The 21,756-nt window shown below is 37.2% G+C and overlaps 1 long non-coding RNA gene across 2 annotated transcripts; it reads left to right on the top strand.

The window, feature by feature from the left end:
- Positions 1 to 5,339: 5,339 nt before the first annotated feature.
- Positions 5,340 to 21,277, top strand: LOC114670104 (uncharacterized). Of its 2 annotated transcripts, XR_013398482.1 has the most exons (6): positions 5,340 to 9,309; positions 9,398 to 9,608; positions 9,893 to 9,994; positions 11,549 to 11,779; positions 16,079 to 16,302; positions 20,970 to 21,277. It is a non-coding gene; the product is annotated as an uncharacterized LOC114670104 (long non-coding RNA). The 2 variants fall into 2 exon arrangements; XR_013398481.1 differs by having other exon boundaries at positions 5,340 to 9,608.
- Positions 21,278 to 21,756: the final 479 nt, after the last annotated feature.

Raw genomic sequence — 21,756 nt, 5'->3', positions numbered from 1 at the left:
TCTCCGTGTGAATTTACATTACCTGCTGCATTCTCTGAGCCATTTTGTTTCTTCATCCTTAGTTTTAATGATAGATTTAAAGGTTTTGTGAAGAAGGCCATGCCTTAGAGACCAAGTGGAGGGAGAGTTCAGTTTAAGAGACTCCTCCCCAAGTGTTTGCTGTCACCCCCCTCAGGTATGTGAGCAGCCCTGATGAGAGAAATCTCCATCACTTAAGTGGTGAGGGAAGATGCCAAGCAGCATAGGAGAAACGTGAGTGAGGTCTCAGTGGCTGTGCTCAGTGCACACATGTGAAATGTGATGTCCTAAGTTTTCTCCAGGTGAACAGGACTTCCTTGACCAACTGGCTTTTCACAACCAAGAAATGTCAAGGGCTGTCATATTTTTCATGTGATAAAACTTGCTTCATATTAAAAAACTGAAATGCAGGATACTTGTGTGTTCTCCATAATGTCTAAATTTTCTTCTAGATAGGACACTGCCATATAAAAGGAACTTGTGGAAATCACAGGTTTAATTTAGTAATGCCCAGAGCACAGCATGTGAAAATATGTCGTGTTATTTTGTATGTTGTATTCTCTATGCATTTTCACAGCTGTATAAATGTCATTGGCAGTTACAGAGATTTTGTGGAAATGCCCACATTGTCATTATATCACCAAGTAATATCGTAAGAACTCATGATGGAAAGTTTTATTAGAGGTGTGTAGGAGTAAAAGTGTCACTCCTATTGATATAATATTGTTCTGCCAAATTTATGACTTTGGTAAATGACCAAAATTGAGCAATTGATATAATATTGTCCTGCCAAATGTCTGACTTTGGTAAATGACCATGACCTTCAACTATAGTATGGACATCATGACAGACAGTTACTTGTAATAACAACATTTCTGAGAAAATGTGACTTAACTAATCTATCTTTATTTTGCCAACAAATAACTGCCATATCAGTTTAATTTTACTTTCTTGAAATATATCAAATGAGTTTAGGTGTCAAATATAAAATGGATAGATAGGTAGGTGAATACATAGCTGGAAAGATGCTATATAGAAAAATAGGGAATAAGGGATAAATCATACATGGAAATATTCATTAGATTGAATCAAATTAGGTAAGCAGTGTAACCACATGTGAATATATTCTTGTGGAATACAAATTCATGTTTTCATAAACCTGAATTAGCAAGAGTAATCTGTGGGCAATACTTATTAGTTTTACTAATTACTTTATTACCAAACTAATACTTTATTAGTTTTTTAGCTTGCTCAGTGGGAATAAATGCATCTATTAATATTTGGCCTGGAACATTCTATTCCAACTGGCAGCAACTACTCTACGGTATATTAATAGCTACAGTTTAGCTGCTACTTAAACTAAGTTCATAGCATTGTTACTAACTTTTGCACACATTTATTTTGAAGTCAGATGAAACTATTAAAATGTTTTAACTACCTTCAAAGTTATCCATGATGTTATGCAATATATAGCCTCTTATTTTTTTTCACACTGTCTTTATATGTGCTTTCACGAATTATTGGACAATAAAATTTTAGATTTCATTTAAGCACAGGTATGTGGGGAATGAAGAAAGCACAAGATCAATGATTATATAAAACTTGTATTCATTATAGAAAACCTAGAGATCCTGAGGTTTCTCTCTCATGTATAAGATATAAGGCTAAATAAGTAAATGATGGACACGTATGTGTCAAAAAGGAAGATGCGGCTTAGCTAGAAAAGGCTTCAATGTTAAAATTTTGCGGAAGAAAACATGTTTGTGAGAACTGAGCACAATGCACTGTAATTTGTGTAGAGGTTGATTCGAGAACAGTTTTTCACTTTCTTGTTTGCTGAATCCTCTCTCCTCCTCACTTTCCGCTACTTTGGGTTTCTCTTTGCGTTGTAGTCATCCTTTCTTGGCTCTCCTTTGAAACGTTTAGGTGGTTAGAAATGGCATGCTTTGCTGCATCTTTAAAATAAAACCTTAAAATTATTATTTAAAACATTTTTTGCATCCCTAAAAGAGGAAGGAAGAGGAGAAGGATGGGAGAGAGCGAGGGAGAGAGGACGAGGCCAAGGTGAGGCAGGGAGACCACTTGATCAGATGCACATGTACCACGGTGGCCTATACTCATCATTCACTCCTAAGGTATTTGTACCACTAAGAAAAGTATTTCTTAGAGGTCTTCTGAAGAGATTTGCTGTCCCCAGTCTCCCCCAAAATACTCATTTGAATATGAATATTAATTTAAAATATAAATCAGTTTTTAATTAAAAAAGCAAGAATTGGAATTTGAAGCAACACTTTGTAATTGGGAATATATACTGGTGATTGGTGAGGTGAGAAAACAAAACAAAATAAAATGAAATGCCCAGCCTTCCCCCGCCACCCCCCTCAAAACACACACACTTGATTTCAGGCTTTCACATCACATTCTAGTAGAATAATTGCCATTCAACTTATTATACAATTGTTAGGGGTCTTATAGTTAGAAATTTCATCAACAATTTTTGTCCATGCAACTGTAGAATTCAAGTATTCTTGCTCAGTCATTTAAATATATGTGTGAGATGTGTTATTCATATGTTCATTTACTTACAAATTCTTAAATAATTTTAGGACACCTAGTGTAGGCAAAGAATTATGCTACATCTTCTAAGTGCAAATTGAACTGGGTAAGTACTTATTCACTTTTACTTGATAAATTGTAAAATAAATTATTATAGATAAAGGAAGTGATATATTAAATATCTGCTAACAGAGGATCCAGAACATACTTTTTTTACTTTTTTCATGTGGCAAATGGAACATACATGAAGTTCCCCACTGGAACTATGTACTGTCTACTTAACTTCTCTTAAGATCCATTCCTTCATCTGTAAAATGGTGATCATAATTCCTGTATCTCAATATTACCACCAGGATCAAATGCCTGAAAGCACCTAACACATAGGACAGACTCTCCATAAATGTTCATTTTTTCTTTCTTTCTTTTTCTTTCTTCCTTCCTTCCTTCTGTTCTTCCTTTTCTTTCCTTCCTTCCTTCCTTCTTTCCTTCCTTCCTTCCTTCTCTCCCTCTCTCTCTCTTTCCTTCTCTCTCTCTTTCCTTCTTTCTTTCTCTTTCTTTCTTTCTTTCTTTCTTTCTTTCTTTCTTTCTTTCTTTCTTTCTTTCTTTCTTTCTTTCTTTCTTCTTTCCTTCTTTCCTTCTTTCCTTTCCCTCTCTTTCTCTTTCCTTCTTTTTTTTGAGACAGAGTCTCGCTCTGTCGCCCAGGCTGGAGTGCAGTGGCACAGTCTCGGTTCACTGCAAGCTCCGCCTCCTGGGTTCACGCCATTCTCCTGCCTCAACCTCCCGAGTAGCTGGGACTACAGGCACCCACCACCACGCCCAGCTATTTTTTTTGTATTTTTACAAAAAATAGGGACAGGGTTTCACCATGCTTGCCAGGATGGTTTTGATCTCCTGACCTCGTGATCCATCTGCCTTGGCCTCCCAAGGTGCTGTGATTACAGGCGTGAGCCACCACGCCCGGCCGTTCATGTTCTTTAATCACCCTTCTGGCCACTGCCTGGAGCATAGGACATATAACCCACCGCTGGCTTACTGGTTTGTTTCAAGCACTTCACCAGAGTTATATGGGATGGGGTTATATCTAAAAATATGTGAATATGGTTTGGGAAAAGGAACTCTTTCCAGCAAAATCTCAGCAAAAGGGATTTGCAACAAAATGACAAATGGTTCAGGGTTTAGGATGGAATACATTGTGAGTAATGTCTATATCAATTAACCTGTTAGTCACACACCCACTTCTCTTTCACAAGGGATGTAAGCTCAAAGTGCTACGACAACCTATAGTTCTGACATCTAGGGGCTATCTGAGTGTAATTCTATTGGTTATTGAAAATATGCCTCAAAACTAAAGAAAGATAGGCTTTGTAGCTTACCAGTAGGACTGTAGATGTCATGGAGAAAATTTTTTTTAAAAAATGATTAAAATGATGCAAGATGATTATTGAGCGAAGTTAACAGAACTTTACAAATATTATCCTGAAATGCATTTGGTCACATGTCTTCCTGGTTTATCAGACAAGAGCACCAAATTTATTACAACTTGTGAAAAATGTTTAGATGGTAAGGAAAGGAAAGGTTCATTTGAGGAAGCTAAGATTGCCTTGGAAACTACATAAGGCATATGATTCATGTGCACTAATGTACAGACAACTATTAAATACTTATTTGCATGTGATAATCAATTGTATTTACAACAACCCAAATTATTCTCCTGAAGACCTCTGATTAAGGGGAATTATTCCTTGAGCAGTAGGCAATAGTGTCATTCCTATTTTGGTAACATCAACCAATGGAAAGTTCTTTTTATTTATTTATTCAGAGTCTCACACTGTTGCCTAGGTTGGAGTGCAGTGACGTGATCTTGGCTCACTGCAACCTCCACCTCCCGGGTTCAAGTGATTCTGCTGCCTCAGCCTCCCGAGTGTTGATTACAGGCATGCACCACCATGCCCGGCTAATTTTTGCATTTTTAGTAGAGAGAGGATGTTGCCATGTTGCCCAGGCTGGTCTCGAACTCCTGAGTTCAAGCGACCCTCCAGCCTCGGCCTCCGAAAGTGCTGGGATAACAGGGGTGAGCCACTGTGCCCCGCCGGAAAGTTCTTTGTTAAGAATCAGAACTTGGCCCTCTCTTACATGTTGTTTTCCTCCAGTTATTTTTAAGTAATTTTCATCTCCTTCTAGCACTGTCTATTTTCCTGGCTTGCTCATAGTTTCCTACATGAGGAGTTATCTGGAACCTATTCATGATGGAGACCAATTGCCCTGGAAAAACTCACTGAGTATGTGATGGACGCAGTGCTAAATCATGTTTTGACTGGCCTGGAGCAGTGTCCAGACACTTTAATTCTTTATTTAGTCCGAGGTAGAAATAGCTTCTCAATGGCAGCACCATCACATTGCAGATGTGTATCGACTTCGTAATCAACGAAAACCCCTAAATTGTGTTTTGTTTCCCACGTGTGCGGCTGTGAAGTCATAGAGATTTGATCCTGAGCTTTGCTTTTCTTCAGCTGATTAGATGTAGTCCATTGTTACAAGACGTATGGTTCATTCTATACCCAAATTCTGTCAATCAGATCCAATTCTACTCAAATAATTTTCTAATTTGCATACTTTATTCTAAAAAGACCCACTTGTATTTGAATTTTCAAGGAAACGTTATTTCTTCCCAGACATTGTATTTTAGACCTCTTAAAGTAAGTGTTGATATATTTCTAAGGGGAAATATAGAATATGATCTATAGAAATCTCAGGCCTTACAAACTTGGAAAGATTTGGTATTACAATGTTTCAGTGTTTCTGAGTGTTTGGGGTTCAATAGAAAACCTTAGTCATATTTTGCCCAAAGCAAGTCTTAAATTTTTAATTATGAGTAATAAACCCAGGCATATTTAATCCATATATTTCATGATTCATTTACACTTCAATCACCACGTTGTTGTTTTTGAAGAACATTTGATGTGTATAAGCCCTTTGAGCCTTTAAAATATGCTTATAAAACCCAATCCCTTCCCATCCACATCACACAGATATACACATTATTTGAAAATAGATCATTATATTTTGCCCAGGGTAAAAAAAAAACAAAATGAAATGCCTATTCTTGCGGTGTGGTTTTAACTTTTATATCACACTTGGCTAGATATTTTACTCAGTTAAAAATTATGCCTATGTCAAACCTTTGTTTAAAAAGTGCCTCAGAGTTTAAATATTTTAAAATAACTATTTCATAGACTCATATGACTCATCAAACAGACAAAAAAGTGGTTATCTAAAGGCCTAAAAGAGATTTAAAAGCCCTGAATCTCCTTTTATATACCAGCTTCCATACAGAAACATTATAAAAGTTCACCCCAGTCTTTCTCTCTTTGCTGATATTTAAACCAAAATATTCAATTGCCAGTTGCACTTCTCCATCTGAGTGCTCAAATCCAGCATAACCAAATAGAGAACTCATTTAATTCCATTATCATTTACTCTTCCTTCCAAAAAATCCTGCACTCTTCCTACCATCCTCCTCCTACTTAAAAACAATCTTTTCTCCTTTTCAGGTTTCGAACTCTGTAAAGACTACTAATGATCTACCCAGCTGCCCATTTGAAAACCTGGCAGAATTGTGGGCCAGAGGGAGGAGAATTTCCCCTTCTCACCCTGAACATCACCTACATTATGCAATCTTAGGAATTCTCTCTCCTAAATACTCTACAACCCACCTAAAGTTCTTTACCCCTCCCGCCAAAACAAGTTCAAAAACTCATGTCTAAATTACATTCATATTGCCTACATTTTCTTCCTTTTTCTAGTCTTAACCTCATTTAATTCATTGGCACCACAGCTGTCCAAATAATCTTTCAAAAACACAAATTTCAACTTGTCACTCTTCATTTCAAAACCTTCTAATGGCTTTCCACGCCCTCAGAGTAAATCAAAATCCTTAATATGTTTCACCAGCTTCCCCCATGGTCATCTGTGTAGCCTACATGACCACCATCCCTCACATCTCTTCTCTGTACATATCATGGGAACACTGGGAACATCATTTCCTTTAATTTCCTTATTTTACCTCTAGTCTTCTCAAAGCATGTCCTCTGCGCCTAGAACACTCTTTATTCACTGGGCATTTTCACACCCAAAAAGTAAAAGTTTTAGGGCCGGTCACAGTGACTCACGCCTGTAATCCCAGCATTTTGGGCAGCCAAGGCAGCTGGATCACTTAAGGTCAGGAGTTCGAGATCAGCCTGGCCAACATGCAGAAACCCCATCTCTACTAAAAATACAAAAATTAGCTGGGTGTGGTGGTGCGTGCCTGTAATCCTAGTTATTAGAGAGGCTGAAGCATGAGAAATGCTTGAACCTGGGAGGTGGAGGGTGCAGTGAGTAGAGATCATACCACTGTGCTCCAGCCTGGGCGACAGAGTGAGACTCTGTCTCAAAAAATAGTAAAAGTTTTAAGATAGCTTGTATCCTACTCACAGTCATGTTCCCAGACCCTAGCAGAGTGCTGAGCATATAATATGTGCTCAGAATGCATCCTAAGGAGAGAGAAAGAAAGGAAGGAAGAGAGAGAGAGAGAATGAGAGGGAAGAAGGGAGAGGGGAGTCCGTGAGTGGACACATAAACTTTTCCCAAATAAACCCATAAAACCACAGTTCTCTGAATAATGTTAGTAGCAACTATCAAATTTTTATAATATTAAATCAATGGTGGATATAAAAATAGAAAGAGGGGCTGAAATATCCAAAATAAAAGTCAATCACCATAAGTCTGGTTTGAAGGATATGAGTAAGTATAAGCCCAACCCTTAGAATATCATCAAACATATAATCATAAAGCTAGAAGACACCTTAGGTAGCTTCTAGATAAACACCCTTACTTTCTAGAAGAAATAAAGATAAATGAGCCCTTATTCATTTCCTCACCTCCCTTCCTCCTCTGTCTATATGTAATGCAAGATTATGTTACTTTATTAGCTTTGCAAAAAGATTAAAGGTTATGGAAATTTGAACCAAATTTTGTTTTAGGGTGTTACTTCAATATGACCTAGACATTGAAATCTGAAAACAGATCCATTTGCCCATCCAGCCCAACACACCACAGCATGGATGGGTGGTGGCCGTTTAGGAGGAACTTGGACATAACCGTGTGGGTGCTGCGATTTAATGCTCTTCTTAAAAAGATGTGGAGAACACCACGAATGACAACCTTGGAGACTCAAAAGCTTTAGCAATCAGTTGTTTGTTTTCCCACCCCTAAGGAGACAAGCTAGAGCTGAACATCCTAACATAACAAAACACCAAGAAGAGAAGAGGCCCATGAAAAGAGGGGAAGGGAGGACATTAGTAAAGCAACAAAGACCACCCATTTGGGATAAAAGGATCTGTGCTATAGAGATAGAGAGAAAAGTGACATTTACTTCAATAGCATGCGTTGAGTCATGCTATGTACTTAGTAATAGTGTGACTAGTCAAGTGAACTAAAGTTCTTGACACCTAGTTGCCTAATCTGCATAATAAGAATTTTAAAATTTGCTGTAACCAGTTTACCTGCAATGATCAAACTCAGAAGTGACAATGCGTGTAATTTTTAAAAAATTGTTTAAGTATCATGCAAATAATAATTCACAATTCTACCTGGGTAGATCCACTTCTAAAAATTGGTAATTCTAGTTGCTTATAAATTGTGCAGATATAGGTATTTCAATGCCTAGAGTTTGGTCAATGGGCCACACTCTAAATTTGAAGGTGAGAAAGGAGAGAGCAATTTCACAGCTTGTCTATTACAGAAAATTTCTCGATACAGCATCAGTCTTTCCTAAATATTCATAAAGATATTAACTGGAGTTTTGGAAAATATGCACTTAAAGAATTGATGAACATGTAGTCATTTCTGGTATATAGATACATTGACCAAATTTCCCAGGAAATGGTAGATTATTTCTCACTAACTTCTGGCTTCTATAACAATGGAAAGCCAAAAATGATTCTGAAACTGATGAATTTACTTACATTTTCAAACATTGCGATCAGTTTCCTAACTTAAGTAACACCAAAGCAAGGTTCCAGTCTGGGGAGTGGAATGAAGCCAAACATTAACTGAAATTTTATTTTGTCTACTTTACAGAAATCCCTTTTCAGAGTGAAAGCACTAAACCTTTGTGCTCGTCTTTACAAAGTAATAGCAGTTTGAAGTAAATCGCTACATTTTCCGCATTGTTATTACACAGATAATTGCTTCTCACTCCCGTTGTCAAGTCTTAAGGTATTTATATAATAGACTTCTCAATAGTATCCAGAAAAATATAATTTTTTTACCTCCACAAGATCTATAGAAATAAAGATGTTCTCTCAATGTCATAATCTAGTACTGGAATTATGTGGCAAAGTTTTGTTGTTGTTGGGTTTTTTTGTTTTTGTTTTTGTTTTTTTCATTATCCAGTGGCATGAAACATTTCAATCACATGTAGCTTTCTGGAGCAACGGACTATGGGCTGAGGATTGAGGTTCCGGGAGCCACAGCAAGGCTATCCGATGCCATCTTTCTGTCTCACTGCTGGAAGTCGAGAATCACAGTGCTGATCATCAGAAACTGTGAGTTCAGAAACTCACTCTGGTCACTAGAATTACTCTCCCCACTTTACCTCTGCTGCCCAGGAGATCCCTGAGACACGTCCCTCTTGTGGAGCTCCTGATGGCATCTTCACTAGTAGCCCCTTGGCTCACATGGGAATATCCCCAGGTACTCCTCGCACGAGGGCTGTGAGGGAGGTTTCATGATTCTAGTGTTCAAGCCCAGAGTCTCAAACTAATCAGTGCTTTCCTTCAAGTTCGAGCCTCCAGGAGGAGCCAAGGAGTTTCGAAGGCATTTCAAAGTTTGCAGTTTGTATTCTGCTGCACCAGAGACATCATTGAATCTTACAGCTGATGCTACCTTCTTTCCCACACCTGGATTCACCCAAAGTCCTGGAGAACAGCACATGGTGGAGAGCGACCCCCAACCAATGTTCCCCTCTGAAAGATAAGAGCAAGACACCTGGGGTGAGCTGGTGACTAAGGGATCTCCACTCCTAGATTCATGTCCATATTCATCCATGGAGTGAGAAAATCAGCCTGTACGTTACTAGTAAAGAAGCTAGTCTGTAAGAATGTATTGATTTAAGTATGTATAAAAATACATAGAGTAAATTATAACTCCCCTAAGCGCAATTTCATTACATACCTTAAAAAATACATATTTCAGATGCCATTCACCTCACCACTAACAAAAGTGACAATATCATTTATCATTCCAACCATGGTACCTTTTTTTTTTTTTGAGACAGAGTCTCGCTCTGTCGCTCACGCTGGAGTACAGTGGTGTGATCTCGGCTCACTGCAACCTCCGCCTGCGGGATTCAAGTGATTCTCCTGCTTCAACCTCCCAGGTAACTGGGACTACAGGCGCCTGCCACCACACCCAAATAATACTTCATTTGAATTTTCAGTAGAGACGGGGTTTCACTGTGTTAGCCAGAATGGTCTCAAACTCCTGACCTCGTGATCCACCTGCCCCGGCCTCCCAAAGTGCTGAGATTACAAGTGTGAGCCACCGCACCCGACCCCATGGTATTTTGACTACAAAATAAGACACTGATAATACATGAAAAAGTGGTCTACTATGGACCACGACCCTCAACGAAAAGAAACAAACTGTTGATACATTTGACAAACCAAGACTTTCTCCCCAAAACTAGGCTGTGTGGTCCCCTAAGTCTACCTGATGAGGAAAAGAAAAGTGAATTGGGAAGCAGGAAGGTATTTTTTGGAGGGAGGTTTGTTTTAGGTTGGTTTGTGTTGCTGTTATGATTTGACTGTGATTCCTCCATAGAGTAACACGCAGTCAGTTCTTGTTGTTTGTGGTAATTATGTTCTTGTTTTAGGTTGGTTTTTGTTGCTGTTATGATTTCACCGTGATTCCTCCATAGAGTAACACGCAGTCAGTTCTTGTTGTTTGTGGTAATTATGTTCTTTAAAGAACGTCATTGCTATGAGCCCTGAATTAGCAAATACTGAACCGTTGTTCCCACGGGAAACACAGAGGATGTTCCTTCGAGCCTCTGGTCACACATTGTCATAAAACAATCAATACATGACCTTGTTTTGTGTGTGTTTCTGTTAAAGGACACCTTGTTTAACATACATCATTGATTTATTAACATTGAATTCATGGCCAACAGCACTGTAACTAACACTTGAACAAGGCTTATCAAACACATCTCTTTTCTTCATATGGCACCTTGAAGCCTTCTTGCACTTAGGAATACTAGATGGTGCTATATCACTGTAGTGAAAGCAGTAGCAGAAAGCACAAAATGAGAAGAATGTAGCACTAAATAGACCACACACCAAAAGGACAGTTGTGTACAGTATGAGACATAAAACAGGAGCAAGGCAGAATGTCGCCTTGTTGAACCTCATCTGGGAACATGCACTTTGGGTGACAGTTTTTTTGCTGCTCTCCACATGTCTGTGAAGGGACATGAAATGGCTGTGGCTATTGACTTGGGAGTTACAGGTAATTTTAGGGAGTAGGCAGGTCTGTAAACATGAAATCCATAAGTAATGAGGACTGACTGCAGATTCTTGTCCTTAATTCTGAGGTGTACCTTTATTTAAAGTTAAGCTCACCAAGTAGATTTCGAGAGATCTCTAAGAGTGGATTTAAAATGGAGAATAAATGACCTCAGGAAATACAGATAAAGTATGTCTCTTCAAACTGGTTTTGCACCAGTAATGTGACAGTGACCTGTCCTCTGCATCCTTGCTGTGTTTGTTTTTGTCCCTATTTTCGTCATTCTGCTAGATGTGCAGTAATACTTTTCCGTGGTTTTAATTTGCATTTCTCTAATAGCAAACAGCTTGGCAGTTTTTTAAACAGTTAAATATTCAACTGTACTTACATATGACCCAGCAATTGTTCTCTTTCGCATTTATTCCAGGGAAATGAGACAAACTTGAACATTGTGGCACATCTACTTATAATAACCAAAACCTGGAAATAATCAGATATCTCTCCATGAATACATGGTTAAACAAAACACAGTACAACTTACTATGGATTACTACTCCCAATAACAAGGAACAAACTGTCGATGCATTCGACAACCTGGATGTATCACCAAAGAACTATGCCGACTGAAAATAAAGTCAGTTTCCAAAGATTACATACGGTATGATTCCCTTTATATAACATCCTTGAAATGAGAAAATGACGGAAATGGAGAATAGACTAGTGGTTGCCAGGGGGTTAAGGTGGGAATCCATGCAGGAAGGAAGTGGGTGTAACGATAAAAGAGAAACATGAGGAATCCTTGCTGTGATGAAAATGCTCTGAATCTTGACTGTATCAATGTCAATGTCCTGGTTATAATATTGTATTATGCTTTTGCAAGATGTTACCATTGGGGAAACCTGGGCATAAGCATATGAGATCACTCTCTTGTAGTTCTTACACATCCATGTGGATCTATGATTACCTCAACATAAAACATTTATTTATACATAAATGAAGGAAAAATAAAGACCTTCTCAAACCAGCCAATCAACTACACACACGCATACACACGTGCGCGTGCGCGCGTACACACACACACACACACACACACACAGTTTTATTCTTTCCAACTTTGAACTGATTCTTGTTCCTTCTTCATTCATTTAACAAGCTCTTACCCTTTAAAGAGGCTATAAAGAGAGATTAATTAGATATTAGTTCAGAAGATACATTTTTCAAATTTCTTATTAAATATATGTACATGTACAATTTAGTGAAAGCAAAAAAGTCTTTGATAGTAATAATACTGAAGATCCAAATCTGTATTAAGTCAAATATTTAGTGATATAACTTTCATTTCAAAATGATTTTTACATAAAGTAAAAATGTGTACAATAAACTAAATAATTTTAATGCAATTTATTCTTTTTTTTTTGCATGAGGAAACTGAGGCTCCCTTCTTATGTAGAAAAATGGATGGCATTGCCATTAGTGCAGAGTTGATTGGGACTAAATTACACTCCTTGGACCATAAAGTCTAGAACAGATTTGCAAAACCATGATGTGTCGTTATGGATGATCCAGTTTCTTTTTAATGAGAATCTCTGGGGCATGAACAAAGTCTCTATATAATGTACTAGTCTGTCATATGGGCTCTCTCTATATTTTTCTATATATGAAGATACTTAAGGAAAGGGCGGACAGTAATCACATAGGATACATAAAATATTGTTTTCTTTCTCAAAGGAAAGGAAATGAGCCTCCTCAGGTTGGAATTTATATTAGATTTTGTAGATTGCTAGGGCTGCCATCACAAAGTACCACAGACAGGGACACTTAAAGAAAAGAAATGTCTCACGGTTCTGGAGGCTACAAGTTGAAGATCAAGGTGTCAGTGGGGTTGGTTGCCTCTGAAGCTGTGAGCTGGGGGAATCTGTTTCATGCCTCTCTCTGGTCACATCCTGGCCATTTTTGGTGTTCCTTGGCTTATAGAATCATTGCTCCAATTCCTCACTTACCTTCACATGTTGTTCTTCCTGTGGGAGTTTGTCTCTGTGTTCAAATTGCTTCCCTTAATAAGGACACCTGTCATACTGGATTAGGGTCCCACCCTCATCCATGAAGTATGACCCCATACTAACTAATTACCTCTTCAATGACCCTATTTCCAAATAAGACCACAGACTGAGGCACTGGAGGTTAGGGCTTCAACATATGAATTTTGGGCCACACAATTCAACTCAACAGATTTTCTTTCTCATTCTTACCCAGTGGACAGGATAGAACAGAAAAAGCCCTCATTAGGCTATCAAATAAATTGTGCCCAAGATGCAGTGGTAGAAAAATGTCCTAAGCAACATAAAGATAAGGAGACACTGTAATAGGTATATTTTGGCCTTATTTTATCTAAATCAAAAGATTAAAAGTAAAACTCTGAATGCACTATATGCTTACAATTAACGCCATAACTTTCTTTTGCATTAATACTAGAAGAAAACTGGACATTTTCTAAAAGTTATTTTCTTCTACTTTCTGAAGGTTTTGAAAATGCTGATGTAAATTTTTCAACTCTAAGTGTAGGTGACCAAAATTATTACAACGTTTAATCTGAAATAAATGTTAAACGAACAACACTTTCTTTCATTTCAAAAGTTATTGAAATAGGAATATCATTAAAACTAAACTGGTTTAGGAAAGCTAAATATATACTAAGAAATAAAAATAAATATAGTAATACTTTTAAAGTTCCCTGATTTTTATTATAAGTACTTTGTTTAAATGTGTACATATTAAGAGCTATGAGAAGGTTATATAACCATATTCATACAGATTTGTCTCTATATAATACAGAGCAATAATAAACTTACTTTTAAAATTCAAATCAGTTGTTTTAAACTGGGTAGACCAATGAGTTGATTGACTTCAGGGTTTTTTCCCCACTTTTGAAGCAGATATGCTGACATCCTGTAGACATATCCTGAGATGATTATTCAAAGTGCAAATTAATGTCATACCCCACACATTCAAACCTCCTCTGACTTTGGTTCTTTTGCTTTTTCTCACCCATGTGCACATCAAAGACATTCTGTAATGGGAGTAATGGAACGTTGGTTCCTAGGGAAGGTGAATGAAAATTTCTGCAGAATACTACTTTTTAGCCATGAAAAGACAGAAAAAAACGGGTGGGTGGCTTCAAATGTAAGTAGGGGGAAAAACAAATTCTAAGAAATCAGAGGGTTTGGTACCCATTTGGAAAGACATGAGCTATTTTTAGATGTAAAGAGGATGTGATGATTAACCTGAAGCCTAAAGCCATGTAAATCCAAATGCAGCACTTTTCAATATACGAATGCACTGTTAGACATTACCATGGTACTGAAATACGAGTAAGTAAAAGAAGATATTTTCCATTTTTAATTAAAAAAAGGCTTTCAATTATGCCTGGAAGAAACAGTATATTATTAGGTATACAAGGAAATGTGATTTCAAAATTTTATTGACAAAAAGTAGTACATTTGAAAAATGTTGAAAAAAGCTTCCTAAAAGAATCATATGTTTTAAATGTTGGGAGTGGCTGACTCCCAAATGTCAGTCAAACAGGTGTAATGGAGGTAGAATTGTTTTATTTTGAGTCTTAATAGTTTTCAAGCATTCTAAGAATTCTCAGCTATCCACTTTTTACACATGAAATTCTGGAGCTAGTGACGCAAGTGAATTATTTCCCTGAAAATGTCACCATGCAACTCAAGAAATTTTGTACCATGACTATGCATGTAGCTTTACATTGGTGTATTCCTGAACTTGGTTCTCATACCCTTAGCTCTCTCTTAGCCTCCAGCCCACTAGTGTACTTAAGGTCATAGTTTTATCCTGCAACTGTTTAGTTTTATTTTAATCAGGTTTCAGTCTAATAATTAAAAATTAAGAGATATTCCTAAACACATCTAGATAAAAGAAACAAAAAATAAATGAATAAAAGACAATGATAATTTAGCATAATGAGACCAATCTAAGCTTTTTAATTGCAAATATTACTTAGCATCCCAGAGCCTTTGTTTTCTGATCATTTATAAAATATGGGAAAGTATTTTTACCTGGTTTGTTGTTACAGGAATTAGATGGCATTAAATGTAGAGAGTTTCATGGATGTGACAAGTAACAGTGTTGTTATGATTCTGGAAATATGTGACTATTGTTAGTTAATGATACTGCTTTTGCTCAAATTAAAATTGTGGATTAGCTCTTCACAAATACATATATATTTTATAGCATATAAAATATATATACAGCAAAGTTACAACAAGGGTTTACCCAATTAATGTTGTCCATATCTTCAACTGAGAAGAGATTGCTTTTGGTGGAAAATGGTTAATCAAACCTGAGCACTCCCTTGCCTAAAGCTTTTATTGAAGGTGATCTTTTTTATTTATAGTCATTTCGTTTATGATGCTAGATGGTCAACATATTCTATACATTTCACAAAATGTGAATGCAGTAGTTATCATTGTATGACACTGTCTAGTTAATTTACTCCCCAAGAGTTGGAGTTGAAAATGTCTTTTATCTTTTTATTCTTATTTTTTCATTTAATATCCCACAAGAACAAACATCCTTCCAATATTTTTTCTTTGAAGCATTGGGAAAGATTAATAAGAAAACTAAAAAATAACATGTTTATTATAGAGAGGCTGGGCTCACCCTCAAAGTATCTATCCTGAGAGGATTGCAACTCTTTGTGTCAAAAATGTCTAACCTGGGTCCTATCTTCTCCATTGGACCTATAATATAAATAATTATTATCCATTGTTATTTATAAAAGATACCTATTCCTAATGACTTTGTTAAGAAGAGTGGCTCGTATAAGCCTTTTCTAGTGACCCTAATGTGTACGTGTATGCACTAGCTCAAACTGTAATGACACTCTCTCTCTTTCTCTCTCTCTGTCCGCCTCTCATTTTCTCTTTTTCTTTCACAGTATAGAGATGTATAACTCCAGCAATTTCAAAGAAGTTTTCAAAGAAGAGCTTCCCTGCCACCCTCCTCATAGAGCTATTGACCTGGCATCCTGGACTTTGAGGAACTAAGATTGTTACTCACTTAAAGCAATTGCTTCTTTCGCATTCTTTCTTCTAAGACAGAATTACCTGCCCTGTACTACCAAGGCAAAGGAGAATGTCAAAAGACTGCAGATCAAGTATGGTAAGTGTGTTTCCATTTGGGAAAAGCCACTGAATGGAAAAGCAAATATATTTGTTATGTGAATCTGATTACCCGGATTATAATTTTCCTGGGACTTTTTTTAAAAAATTTATTTATTATTATTATACTTTAAGTTGTAGGGTACATGTGCATAACGTGCAGGTTTGTTACATATGTATACTTGTGCCATGTTGGTGTGGTGCACCCATCAACTCGTCATTTACATCAGGTATAACTCCCAATGCAATCCCTCCCCCCTCCCCCCTCCCCATGATAGGCCCCGGTGTGTGATGTTCCCCTTCCTGAGTCCAAGTGATCTCATTGTTCAGTTCCCACCTATGAGTGAGAACATGCGGTGTTTGGTTTTCTGTTCTTGTGATAGTTTGCTAAGAATGATGGTTTCCAGCTGCATCCATGTCCCTACAAAGGACACAAACTCATCCTTTTTTATGGCTGCATAGTATTCCATGGTGTATATGTGCCACATTTTCTTAATCCAATCTGTCACTGATGGACATTTGGGTTGATTCCAAGTCTTTGCTATTGTGAATAGTGCTGCAATAAACATACGTGTGCATGTGTCTTTATAGCAGCATAATTTATAATCCTTTGGGTATATACCCAGTAATGGGATGGCTGGGTCATATGGTATATCTAGTTCTAGATCCTTGAGGAATCGCCATACTGTTTTCCATAATGGTTGAACTAGTTTACAATCCCACCAACAGTGTAAAAGCGTTCCTATTTCTCCACATCCTCTCCAGCACCTGTTGTTTCCTGACTTTTTAATGATCGCCATTCTAACTGGTGTGAGATGGTATCTCATTGTGGTTTTGATTTGCATTTCTCTGATGGCCAGTGATGATGAGCATTTTTTCATGTGTCTGTTGGCTGTATGAATGTCTTCTTTTGAGAAATGTCTGTTCATATCCTTTGCCCACTTTTTGATGGGGTTGTTTGTTTTTTTCTTGTAAATTTGTTTGAGTTCTTTGTAGGTTCTGGATATTAGCCCTTTGTCAGATGTGTAGATTGCAAAAATTTTCTCCCATTCTGTAGGTTGCCTGTTCACTCTGATGGTAGTTTCTTTTGCTGTGCAGAAGCTCTTTAGTTTAATTAGATCCCATTTGTCAATTTTGGCTTTTGCTGCTGTTGCTTTTGGTGTTTTAGACATGAAGTCTTTGCCCATGCCTATGTCCTGAATGGTACTACCTAGGTTTTCCTCTAGGATTTTTATGGTATTAGGTCTATCCTGGGGCATTTTATTTTGCAGTATTGCAACTTGAAAAGTATAAGAACAACATTTTAAAAAATTAAAATTTTTTTAAAAATTAAAAAAGTCTTGTAAAAAATATAAAAGCACAAATAAGAAAAGCTTCTCGGGATTAAAATTGGAGACCAGAGGAAAATAATTCCTGTTGATGAGTAATTACATGGGTGACAATTTAACAGGGAAAAGCAAGAAAAAAAGAGTCTGTCACTAACCAAGGGTAGCACGTGATATAAAACAGAAAACAGATTGACTAGCCTTTGAGAGTAGAATTCTTGACCATCCCATTCAGGGGCTAGCAAAGTAGCTTCTTAACTACTTTTTCCGTCCCTTAAAAGTCTGGAGAGGCTCCCCTTTCTAACATGTCTACCAAGCTGAGTTTTGTTGTGTTTTTTTTAACTTTTCAATATAGTCATTTAAATAAATTAACCACTAAGCCCTAGGATGACAGAAACATGGGATTACTATTCCTAAACAACTCTGTTGTTGATCTTCAAATGTTGTCATTAGTCAGTTTTGCTCCATATTGCATCAGGTCTGGGCTTACTGAAGGAAGAATAATTTCTTGGAGAACATTTCTACGCAACTGATGGAAAGGTGAAGCAGGTTATAGAATCACCATTCTACTGACAGGTAAATTCCTGAGAAGACTGGCTCTGGTTTGAGAAAAACCAAATGTATTACCTCTCAATATCAGGTTACTATTATTAATAAGTCAGATTCCCACTTGTGTATACATTGATAGAAATGAAAGATTGGACTCATGGACCACCCAGAGACTGACGTTTAACATTTGAACACTTTTCATCAGTGAATCACCCTGTCATTTTGGAGAATACGACACCTTCTCTGCTGAACTAGAAATCAGGTTTTCACATGTTTTTCATGATAGTTTTCAGAATGCTTGCGTAAAGATAATACCTGTTGGTCATAATACACTTCAAAGCTTTTTTTTTCCTACTTTGTCTTCCAATAAGTTATCCCATTGACACTGTTATCTAACCACTCCGTGCCTTTGTTTACTCTCAGAAAAGGTAGTTCTAGTTTATAAACCACTTTGACCATCTTTCCAGGAACATTCTTTATAAAGTGCAAAGTGTTCTCATTTGCATTTTGTCCTGTTGGTGTGAGGCGATATGTTCAGGGATTGAGTTTATAGTGGTAACATGAACTGACTCTTTTCTAAACGTGAGGGAGACGCTCAGTCATGCAGTGGCACGGAGCGACTCCTGCAGAATAAAGCAGAGTTATCGGGATACTCTGTCTCGGGCATTATAATGGCTCTGTTGGTGACAGCTTGTCTACTGCCTGGTGGCATTAATAAAGAACACTGTTTCTGGGGGAAATTGTTGTGTTGGCCTGGCTTTCATGTGATATGCCAAGACATAGACCCCGTTCAAATGAGTCACTTTGTGTTTCACTACAGACAAAGGTACCTTGGAAAATAGTATTTGGGAGTTTCACTGTACTGTACTTTGTTTTTATTCTTGAGAGGAACCTTCGATCATTTAAAGTAGATTTTGCCTTCACCCCCTACCCCCACCCAATAAAACACACCGGGAAATGCTCATTTACATATTTTAGCTTAATCACAGTCAACTCTCTTCTATCGCCATTTCACTGCTCACAAAATACATATATTTAAAAGTGAAAATACTGAAATATGACTTCACAATACAGCTAATACTACCAGTAGAAAATTCACGTCACCATGTTCAGTAGACAAACGTGAGAAGCAATGAGGTGTCAGATTGGAAATTTGGGAGGGATTCTCAGAAATAAGTAACTTCAATAGGTTGCTTTTTGCATAGTGCAAAATTGAACTTCACTTTATTTAGTGGAAGTGACCCAATTCAATCTTATCTGAGGTCAACACAGCTTATTTCATTTGTGTTTGACTACTGCACATTTTGTCATTAAAAAAGTGAAGGAGAGGAAGTCAAGGTTATAATGAGAACTACGAAAGACAGATGCCACAATAAAGACTTTTGTGTTGTTATTGTTTTTGTTTTGGTGGTGATTTGATCCAAAAGAGGAGCACGTAGATTTGGAATTCACACATAAAATTCATACTTCAGAAGACCCAACAATAGTAGTTGTGAGACAGCTAATCACTGAAGACTTTCTGCATTATTTTTATAACAGAGAGATTGAATGATTTACATACTCTATCCTGCAAGTATACATTTAAATTCCTACACATATAATGTGAAAAATATCCCAGAATAATGGCATCCTATCTGCATGTCATTATTCAAATAGAATAGAAAATAGAATAAAGAAGAGAGAGAGAAAAGAAAAAAATAAAAGACATGAGATATTCTGGTTATAGAAGCTCACTTATTTAGTGAAGTGATCAGGATGCTTTTATGAGTCCTGGATGTGGCTACTTTGAAAACCGATATGTTTGTGAGTAATGCCCGCCCAGTTAAACCTAGGAGCCCAATTCAAATTCTGCTTATATGAAAAGGAGGAACCCCTGAAAGCCACCAGAAGGCAACCTTGGCCCAGAGCAAGAGTGAAAGAGCAACGAATCAAACAGAGCATACTAAACATCCTAAAGAATATTCACTGAGGAGATAGGGCTTCTACCTCATCTGACAACCTGTGGGTGGAAAGATTTCTTAGCAGTTTCAAAAAATTATATAGGCCGGGCACAGTGGTTCTTGCCTATTATCCCAGGACTTTGGGAGGCCGAAAGGGGCAGATCACTTGAGCCCAGGAGTTCGAGACCAGTCTGGGAAACATGGTGAGATGCTGTCTCTACAGATGATAATAATAATAATAATAATAATAATAATAATAAATTAACTAAGAATGGTGGCATGCAACTGTAGTCTCAGCTACTTGGGAGGCTGATGTGGGAAGATTGCTTGAGCCTGAGAAGTTGAGGCTGCAGTGAACCATGATTATGCCACTGCACTCCAACCTGGGCAACAGAGCAAGACCCAGTCTCTCTCTCTCTCTCTCTCTCTCTCTCTATATATATATATATATACACACACACACACACACACAACACACACATATAGATAGATTATATACAGAGAGATTATATGTAGATTATATATACACATTTAATATATATAGATTATATATAGATTATATATATAATCTAGAAGATGATTATTCTAGTTGATTCGCAAGTTCTTTATTTCTATACTACATATTGCTCTGAACCAAGGACAATTTTTAAGCAATTATATGGATCATTTGGCATATTTTTCATACATACATATATATATAGAGAGAGATAATCTATATAATATATATAATAAAATTATAAATATATTATTTTTAAAAAAGAAAGAGGAAACGTCATAGTTTGCCCCAACCTGCATAGAGAAATGCTAGCTTCTTCACTCATTTATCTTTTCTTCTTTCATTGTTTGATTAAAAGGAATAAGCTGTTGATGAGCTCCTGGATGAAAAACTGTACCTGCTTCAGCAGTATAGGAGAACAAAGATGTGAAGAGTGACAGGAAGCGTGAAATCCTGACGAGCACACTTCCTTGATACCCTCAGAAAGATGTCCTTCTTGGGAAGATGGTTAGCTCCAGTGACCTTATGCTGTAACATATAAAAGAGAGAATTGGTCCAGAGTGTGTTCCTCTGTGTTGCCAATAAACTACCTTTTGCTTCCTCCAGTGGGAGGATGTATTGGGGGGGTTAAGTGGAGTATGTATGAATTAAATGAAAATAATTGGATCTATGGTATACCCTGCATTGATGGGCAAATGCTAACATTATTTGAAAGCCCAGTAAAGGAGAGCGAGGATGAGAAAAGAAAGAATTCAACTTATAAAATAAAAAATCAAAATAGCCATGTCAACTCAGCCAGCCTCCTATTAATTTGGAAATAATCCAATTTTAGCTGAGCCATCCAATTCCAGGGATTAACATAAAATTAAGTCATTCCTAGGTATATCAAGAGTTTTCTAAGTGTATTGGCTTCTTACTTTCAAGAAAGCAAAATCTATTTGGGGGCTAATATCCTTACATGTTCTTATTTATTTTGGTGGATTTAGTAGAGCCTGGACCGATATTCAAAGTGGTTTCAGGAGAAAATCAAAGAAAATTTACCAGAAGAAAAGTGTGTGCCAAATAGTCATTCATTAAAGCAAACCAAACCAGTCAGGCGCAGTGGTTCCCGCCTGTAATCTCAGCACTTTGGGAGGCCAAGGTGA

Source organism: Macaca mulatta, chromosome 9, assembly GCF_049350105.2.
Source record: "Macaca mulatta isolate MMU2019108-1 chromosome 9, T2T-MMU8v2.0, whole genome shotgun sequence".
Lineage (NCBI taxonomy): Eukaryota > Metazoa > Chordata > Mammalia > Primates > Cercopithecidae > Macaca > Macaca mulatta.
The sequence above is the reverse complement of the archived record's forward strand: the minus strand, read 5'-3'. Positions and strand labels throughout refer to the sequence as shown.